General features: G+C 43.3%; 2 long non-coding RNA genes across 3 annotated transcripts; both read right to left on the reverse strand.

Annotated features, from left to right (window-relative positions):
• Positions 1-1112: 1112 nt before the first annotated feature.
• Positions 1113-3037, reverse strand: LOC309520812. The gene is made up of 2 exons (XR_014214440.1): positions 2477-3037; positions 1113-1320 (listed from the first exon to the last, which is right to left on the reverse strand). It is a non-coding gene; the product is annotated as an uncharacterized lncRNA (long non-coding RNA).
• Positions 3038-4247: 1210 nt separating this feature from the next.
• On the reverse strand, positions 4248-8521 carry LOC309521506. 2 transcript variants are annotated; one of them, XR_014214693.1, is made up of 2 exons: positions 7996-8521; positions 4248-4455 (listed from the first exon to the last, which is right to left on the reverse strand). It is a non-coding gene; the product is annotated as an uncharacterized lncRNA (long non-coding RNA). The 2 variants fall into 2 exon arrangements; XR_014214694.1 differs by lacking the exon at positions 7996-8521 and adding an exon at positions 5612-5910.
• Between the last annotated feature and the right edge of the window lie 691 nt (positions 8522-9212).

The raw sequence follows: 9212 nt of genomic DNA on the forward strand, positions 1-9212 counted from the left end.
TTCTGGTCCCAGTGCTGCAAGTGAATGGCACAACTCTGTGTTGTTTGGGAAAATGCACATATTGTGGACATAAAAAAGACAAAGGATGATAGAAGAGCCCGGTTGGTTCAAGTCAATGGCTCCTCTAGTTCCATCTAGGCAAGATGGAAGAGGAGGGCAACTGAGATGATCAAGGGCCTGGAAACCAAGCCTGATGAGGAGCGGTTGAAGGAGCTGGTTATGTTTAACCAGGAAAGGAGGAGACTGAGAGATGATAGCCATCTTCAAATCTCTCAAGAGGGAACAATCTTGTTTTCTCCTGCTCTGGAGGGTAGGACTCAAACCAATGGCTTCAAGTTACAAGAAACAAGTAAATCGCTCCCATGCCCCAACTTGCCAGCCCCTTTTCTGAGTTCCTTTGTTCCAAACAGAAAAGAAAAGTTACCCTATTGGGCTGAATAGGGTCTTAGTGTGTTAATTCTATGCACCCCACAATACTCACCATACACACACACACACACAAACACACACACAAACATATATATATGTTTGTGTGTGTGTTTGAAACGAACTGAACTATCCCTAATCAGAAACGAAATACATAAGAAAAGATACCTACTAAACCAAACATCTCAAAATCTACGAAAGCATATATATATATATAGCAGAGGGCCTTCTCAATAGTGGTGCCTGCCCTGTGGAACGCCCTCCCATCAGATGTCAAGGAAATGAACAACCATATGACTTTCAGAAGACATCTGAAGGCAGCCCCTTTTTAGGAAGTTTTTAATGTCTGATTAAAATGTGCTTCTAATTCTGTTGGGAGCCGCCAAGAGTGGCTGGGGAAACTCAGCCAGATGGGTGGGGTAATAATAATAATAATAAGTAGTAGTAGTTAGTAGAACCAGTTTCTTCCTTCTAACAAAAAGAAACAGTATGTTATGTTGGTCTTTAAACATGATTTCTATTTTCTTACAGAAATCTATTTGCCACTTCTAATAGGTGTCTTGATACTTCTCGTTTATCCTACTGACATCCTCTTATCCCTGAGTGGAATGTTCCTGACCTGCACTTTTTGCTGCAGCTAAGATTCTGTTACTGTGCCTCCAAAAAACACCACACAGAAGGTGATGGATCTTTGAATCAAATCTTTATTGTCTCAGGAGGACATGAGCTTTAGAGATGGAGTTGAGTTGATGGATTCTTCACCTCCAGGTTGGTTCTTCATGCTGTGGAGTTCTCATAGGACATGATAAGCCATCTTCTTACTAGATCCGCGAACTCCTTGAAGTCAACCTCGCCATCGTTTCCTCCCAAAGCCTCATCAACGACAGAAGAGGCCTTTTTGTTGTGCAGTTGGGAGAGAATAAAGAAGGAAAGATGGTTACAGTGGCTGAAACCAGTGGAAAAAGCAAGCAGTCTTCTGATGAATTCAAGCACACACAAGAGTATGATACATTTAGTCATCCTTCCTGGGATGTTCTAGGAGAGCTGTGTCTCTCCTAATGTCATGGGGCTCCCAACTCCCATTGGCCCCAGTTAGCACAGCCAGCAGTCAGAGATGACAGAGGTTGTGGTCCAGACACTCCTGGGGGAAAACACAATGGGGAAAGCTGGCTCAGAAAAATCCAAGGTTGGAAGCAGTGGTAGTTTCAGCCCAATCCTTCTATAGTTAGCAGGCTGATAACCAAGAATAACTTATAGGAGGGATGGGGAAATCTGCCCCCCTCCCCGAATATTCCTGGACTCTCCAACTGACAGTGACCCCAGCAGTTGACAGGGCAATTCCTGCACTCAGGGACCAAAATGCATTGCAACCATTGGAACCAAGAAAACAGTAACTTGTAACGTGGATTTTCACAGAGAACATTCTAATGCATTTTTTGTTTCACCACTGCTACACTTCATAACTCTTTGTTAAATTTTATGCCACATTGATTCTAACATTGCTTTTCACTTTTTAAAAAGAAAGTTTGGTCTCATCTCGGGTAAACTGTTTAGAGGTCTTTGTATTTTAAACAGTAAAAGTGTTGCACCCAAGTGGGGTTTTCCTTTCCTTTTCTGTCTGTGGAACAACTTCTGCAAGCATAGCAGAACATCCCCCCCTCTCCTCCTCAGTGCAGGTCCCAGAAAATCCACTCTGGAATGTTGTGGAGAGGGAGCAGAGGGAGGAGAGAGGGAGGAGGCTTGGCTGCCCTTGTGCGGATCATTCTGCTAAATACATAAAAAATGAAAAAGTACTTTAACAGGTGACCAGTACCAGCCAGGATGGAGGAATGGTAAGTAATTGCTTTACAACTGAAGGGGAGATAGCTTCAAAACAAGAAATTTCTTAATGATTATAAAATCATTTCATTATAAAATTAATCCTGAAAAGGGAAAAGCAAAGGGCAATCTGAGAAGTGAGAATTTTGAAAAGATGAAGAGAACAGAATTGCTTCTCCCATTGCAAGGAGTAATCCAATTGAGCAACAAACCACCCTCCCCTGCTCCTCACCATTGGCATGTCTGGAAGCTGCTCCTTTACCAGTTGACGCAGTCCTCTCTCACTCAGCACATGGCGTTCCTTAGGCTGAAGCATTGCACACTCACTTGCGCCCACTACCCGTACTTCTATTGAATATTTACGGAAAAGATCAGTTGCGATACGAAGGGCGCGCTGCAGTAAACTCCGGCTGCCTGACATGTTGACCTGTCAAGAGAACTTTCAGGTGAGTCAAGGAAGTGGAGGAAATGGGGACAGACTCCAGACTCCCTCTTGAATGGCGATTAGTTGCTACAGAATCATATTTAAGCTCCATGCTCAGAGGGATTTGGCAGAAAATCAAGCTGGGCAACCCATGCAGATGGGAGGAGTACAAGTAATATATTTAATATAGCATCATCATCATCATCATCATCATCAAACAATCAATGTTAAGGAAGTGGAGGAAATGGGGTTAGACTCCAGCCTTCCTCTTGAATGGCAATTAGTTGCCACTGGATCATATTTAAGTTCCATGCTCAGAGGAGGGTTCCAGAGGGATTTGGCAGAACATCAAGTTTCCTTAAACTTCCAGTGATGTCACGCCATGAGAAGTGCTAAACTGTAATTTCTACAAAGATGGTAGATAAAGGGGGGACTCACCCAGGTCACATGCTGTTCCCAATTGATGCCCCAGGAGTGTACGAGGAGCAGAAGGTTGGAAATGCATCCTGTATACCTGAAGAACATCTCCACCCCTAATTTCAGACAACATACTGAGGTCCAGGTCTGAGGGCCTTCTAGTGGTTCCTTCAATGTGAGAAGAGAAGTTACAGAGAGGGCCTTCTCAGTGGTGGTGCCCCGTATCAGGAGGTTTTTAATGTCTGATGTTTTGTTGTCTTCTTTTCTGCTCCGTTGGAACCTGCCCAGGGTGGCTGGGCAACCAATGCAGATGGGTGGGGGGACAAGTAATATACTTAATATATCATCATCAGCATCATCATTATTAAACAATCAGTATATCTATTTCTAAGTGACTCTAGAAATTATTTATTACTTTCATTAGATGGATCAATGGTCTCGTTAGTAAAATTCAGGTCAAATTGCTATTTTGGGGATGTTCTTAAAAGTTTGGAACAGATCGATCCATTTTGCATTACCTTTTATGGGAAAGTGCACCTTGGTTTTGGTACGCTTTGGTCTTGGGACGCATTTCCGGATCAGATTAAATTTGAAAACCAAGATACCACTGTATAATCTTAATGCTCTTGCTAACTTGAAAACCCATTGTAGAAACAGTGTCATTTGGACCATGTTCAAATCTTTAGAGGCAGTTCTTGTGAACATTTCAGTTCCTCAAGAGCTCATGCATTGAGCCCTTCTGGACCTGGGGATATGATGATCTTTGTCAATTAATTTGTCAGGCCCAGGGACGTGCACTATATCTTATGCAGTGAAGGGTGAAGACTGATCCTAATAATTTATCCAGCTGCTCTACAATTTCTCTCTCTTCCTTTCAAACGACCTTCTATTCCTCTTCATCCAAAATTCCAGCTCCCCACCCACCACCCAGAACCAGTTTCTTCCTTCTAACAAAAAGAAACAGTATGTTATGTTGGTCTTTAAACATGATTTCTATTTTGTTACAGAAATCTATTTGCCACTTCTAATATGTGTCTTGATACTTCTCGTTTGTCCTACTGACATCCTCTTATCCCTGAGTGGAATGTTCCTGACCTGCAGTTTTTGCTGCAGCTAAGATTCTGTTACTGTGCCTCCAAAAAACACCACACAGAAGGTGATGGATCTTTGAATCAAATCTTTATTGTCTCAGGAGGACATGAGCTTTAGAGATGGAGTTGAGTTGATGGATTCTTCACCTCCAGGTTGGTTCTTCATGCTGTGGAGTTCTCATAGGACATGATAAGCCATCTTCTTACTAGATCCGCGAACTCCTTGAAGTCAACCTCGCCATCATTTCCTATCAAAGCCTCATCAACGACAGAAGAGGCCTTTTTGTTGTGCAGTTGGGAGAGAATAAAGAAGGAAAGATGGTTACAGTGGCTGAAACCATTGGAAAAAGCAAGCAGTCTTCTGATGAATTCAAGCTCACACAAGAGTATGATACATTTAGTCATCCTTCCTGGGATGTTCTAGGAGAGCTGTGTCTCTCCTAATGTCATGGGGCTCCCAACTCCCATTGGCCCCAGTTAGCACAGTCAACAGTCAGAGATGACAGACGTTGTGGTCCAGACACTCCTGGGGGAAAACACAATGTGGAAAGCTGGCTCAGAAAAATCCAAGGTTGGAAGCAGTGGTAGTTTCAGCCCAATCCTTCTATAGTTAGCAGGCTGATAACCAAGAATAACTTACAGGAGGGATGGGGAATCTGCCCCCCTCCCCGAATATTCCTGGACTCTCCAACTCACAGTGACCCCAGGAGTTGACAGGGAAATTCCTGCACTCAGGGACCAAAATACATTGCAACCATTGGAACCAAGAAAACAGTAACTTGTAACGTGGATTTTCACAGACAACATTCTAATGCATTTTTTGTTTCACCACAGTTACATTTCATAACACTTTGTTAAATTTTATGCCAAATTGATTCTAACATTGCTTTTCACTTTTTAAAAAGAAAGTTTGGTCTCATCTCGGGTAAACTGTTTAGAGGTCTTTGTATTTTAAACAGTAAAAGTGTTGCACCCAAGTGGGGTTTTCCTTTCCTTTTCTGTCTGTGGAACAACTTCTGCAAGCGTAACAGAACATCCCCTCCTTCTCCTCCTCAGTGCAGGTCCCAGAAAATCCACTCTGGAAGGTTGTGGAGAGGGAGCAGAGGGAGGAGAGAGGGAGGAGGCTTGGCTGCCCTTGTGTGGATCATTCTGCTAAATAAATCAAAAATGATAAAGTACTTTAACAGGTGACCAGTACCAGCCAGGATGGAGGAATGGTAAGTAATTGCTTTACAACTGAAGGGGAGATAGCTTCAAAACAAGAAATTTCTTAATGATTATAAAATCATTTCATTATAAAATTAATCCTGAAAAGGGAAAAGCAAAGGGCAATCTAAGAAGTGAGAATTTTGAAAAGATGAAGAGAACAGAATTGCTTCTCCCATTGCAAGGAGTAATCCAATTGAGCAACAAACCACCCTCCCCTGCTCCTCACCTGTGGCATGTCTGGAAGCTGCTCCTTTACCAGTTGACGCAGTCCTCTCTCACTCAGCACACGGCGTTCCTTAGGCTGAAGCATTGCACACTCACTTGTGCCCACTACCCGTACTTCCATTGAATATTTACGGAAAAGATCAGTTGCGATACGAATGGCGAGCTCCAGTAAAGTCCGGCTGCCTGACATGTTGACCTGTCAAGAGAACTTTCAGGTGAGTCAAGGAAGTGGAGGAAATGGGGACAGACTCCAGACTCCCTCTTGAATGGTGATCGGTTGCCACAGAATCATATTTAAGCACCATGATCAGAGGCGGCTTCCAGCGGGATCCGGCAGAACATCAAGCTCCCTTAAACCTCCAGTGATGCCACGCCATGATAAGTCCTAAATTTTAATTTCTACAAAGATGGTAGATAAAGGGAGGACTCACCCAGGTCACCAGCTGTTCCCAATTGATGCCCCAGGAGTGTGCAAGGAGCAGATGGTAGGAAATGCATCCTGTATACTGGGGTCCAGGTCTGAGGGCCTTCTAGTGGTTTCCTCAATGTGAGAAGTAAAGTTACAGAGAGGGCCTTCTCAGTGGTGGTGCCCACCCTGTGGAACATTCTCCTATCATCTATCAAAGAGATAAACAATCACATGACCTTCCGTAGACGTTTAAGGCAGCCCTGTATCAGGAGGTTTTTAATGTCTGATGTTTCGTTGTCTTCTTTTCTACTCTGTTGGAGTAGAAAAGGGTGATAATAATAATACGTTGTTGTTTTTATATAATGTTTTATTAAATTTTCTAAATTGCATTTCAAAATATTCATTTAAACAACCTTATATCAATGACTTCCTTTTTCCTCTTTCCGTGGTTCATTTTGCATACCATACATCCCTGCATATTTTACATGAACTAGACCAGGCATAGGCAAACTCAGCCCTCCAGATATTTCGGGACTACAATTCCCATCATCCCTGACCACTGGTCCTGTTAGCTAGGGATCATGGGAGTTGCAGTCCCAAAACATCTGGATGGCTCAGTTTGCCTATTCCTGAACTAAACCATTCAGTGATTAATTGTTACATCTATCAAAACTTGTTTACACTGTTGAATTTGTCTTAATGCTACCAGCATTTTTAAATGAATACTATCATCACCCACATATTCAGTAAACATTTTCCAGTACTCATGAAACGTGCATCCTTCTTGTTCTCTTATTCTATACCAGGCTTCCTTTGAAGTAAGTTCAAAGAAGAGCGATTTTACCATCCGGGCGGCCAGAAGGGAGAGGGTCATAACAGCAGCGAAATTGTTTCATTGCCGAAAGGAAGGAGTAACCTGTTTGTTTCCTTGCCACACAAAGCAAAGTTCACCAGGGAACAGGTTCCATTTACAAGAAAGCAAAAGAGATTGAGCCTGCTTGCTTTAGAGCACGTTCCATTGGTTTTGATGAGATTTTCTCCCAAAGAAGTGTGCATGGATGCTAGCTTTGCAACCCTGTGCACAGGGCCAGTTCAAGACTTTTACCTTCCCGCTGGAGCGGTACCTATTTATCTACTTGCACTTTGACGTGCTTTCGAACTGCTAGGTTGGCAGGAGCAGGGACCGAGCAACGGGAGCTCACCCTGTCACGGAGATTCGAACTGCCAACCTTCTGATCGGCAAGTCCTAGGCTCTGTGGTTTAACCCACAGTGCCACCCGCGTCCCTAGTGATGGATTTACGTATAAGCTAAACAAACTATAGCTTAGGGCCCCACTCTCTTGGGGGACCCAAAAAAAATTAAAGGGGGAAAAACTGAATGTACATTTCCAAAATATAAGATAAAAAAACAAATAAAATAAAACCTACATACAGCAACAGTGTTTTGTGTTGTGTACGCTCCTATGATGTAAGTGATGGGCCCCGCCTCCTAGCCTGCTCCCTAAAATATCATTGGTTTACTCATTTCTATATCTAGGGCGCCGACATTCTGCATGGACAACATGTGTAAATGGCTTTAGATACCTATTAGGTCCATAAATTAACATATAGCATATAGTGAACACGAAAAACAGCGACGGTTTGTTGTTGACAAAGGACAGCTGGAGATATAAAGGGCCCCATTACATTCAGTAGCTTAGGGCCTCATTAATCCTAAATCCAGCCCTGGGAAGAAGGGGCAGGTTTAAATAGGAACTGGCGTGTTTATATCAAGTCAGACCGTGGGTCCAATGGGCTCAGTGCTGCCCACACTGACTTGCAGGAGCAATCCAGGGTTCCAGGTTGTAGTCTTTTCCAAGCCCTAACTGGTGATGGTGGGGTTGCAATCTGGAGAATTCTAACCAAGAGAATTATAACTGTAACCAAGGGAAGCAGTAAGCCAATGGAGGAACGAACAACCTTCTCACCCTCCTCACCATTGGCATGTCTGGAAGCTGGTCCTTTACCAGTTGACGCAGTCCGCTCTCACTCAGCACAAGGGGTTCCTTATGCACTCTCTCGCATGCCCATTCTCTGTGGTTCTTCTGCATAACTATTGAAAACATCGATTATGTCATTAAAGGAGCGCTCCAGTTCAGTCCGGCTGCCTGACATGTTGACCTGTCAAGAGAACTTTCAGGTGAGTCAAGGAAGTGGAGGAAATGAGGACAGACTCCAGCCTTCCTCTTGAATGGCAATTAGTTGCCACAGAATCATATTTAAGCTCCATGCTCAGAGGGATTTGGCAGAAAATCAAGCTGGGCAACCCATGCAGATGGGAGGAGTACAAGTAATATATTTAATATAGCATCATCATCATCATCATCATCATCATCATCAAACAATCAATGTTAAGGAAGTGGAGGAAATGGGGTTAGACTCCAGCCTTCCTCTTGAATGGCAATTAGTTGCCACTGGATCATATTTAAGTTCCATGCTCAGAGGAGGGTTCCAGAGGGATTTGGCAGAACATCAAGTTTCCTTAAACTTCCAGTGATGTCACGCCATGAGAAGTGCTAAACTGTAATTTCTACAAAGATGGTAGATAAAGGGGGGACTCACCCAGGTCACATGCTGTTCCCAATTGATGCCCCAGGAGTGTACGAGGAGCAGAAGGTTGGAAATGCATCCTGTATACCTGAGGAACATCTCCACCCCTAATTTCAGACAGGATACTGAGGTCCAGGTCTGAGGGCCTTCTAGTGGTTCCCTCAATGTGAGAAGAGAAGTTACAGAGAGGGCCTTCTCAGTGGTGGTGCCCCGTATCAGGAGGTTTTTAATGTCTGATGTTTTGTTGTCTTCTTTTCTGCTCCGTTGGAACCTGCCCAGGGTGGCTGGGCAACCAGTGCAGATGGGTGGGGGGACAAGTAATATATTTAATATATCATCATCAGCATCATCATTATTAAACAATCAGTATATCTATTTCTAAGTGACTCAAGAAATTATTTATTGCTTTCATTAGATGGATCAATGGTCTCGTTAGTAAAATTCAGGTCAAATTGCTATTTTGGGGATGTTCTTAAAAGTTTGGAACAGATCGATCCATTTTGCATTACCTTTTATGGGAAAGTGCACCTTGGTTTTGGTACGCTTTGGTCTTGGGACGCATTTCCGGATCAGATTAAATTTGAGAACCAAGATACCACCGTAT

The sequence above is a fragment of the Podarcis vaucheri genome, assembly GCF_965113315.1.
Source record: "Podarcis vaucheri genome assembly, chromosome: 16".
NCBI classification, from domain to species: Eukaryota; Metazoa; Chordata; class Lepidosauria; order Squamata; family Lacertidae; genus Podarcis; species Podarcis vaucheri.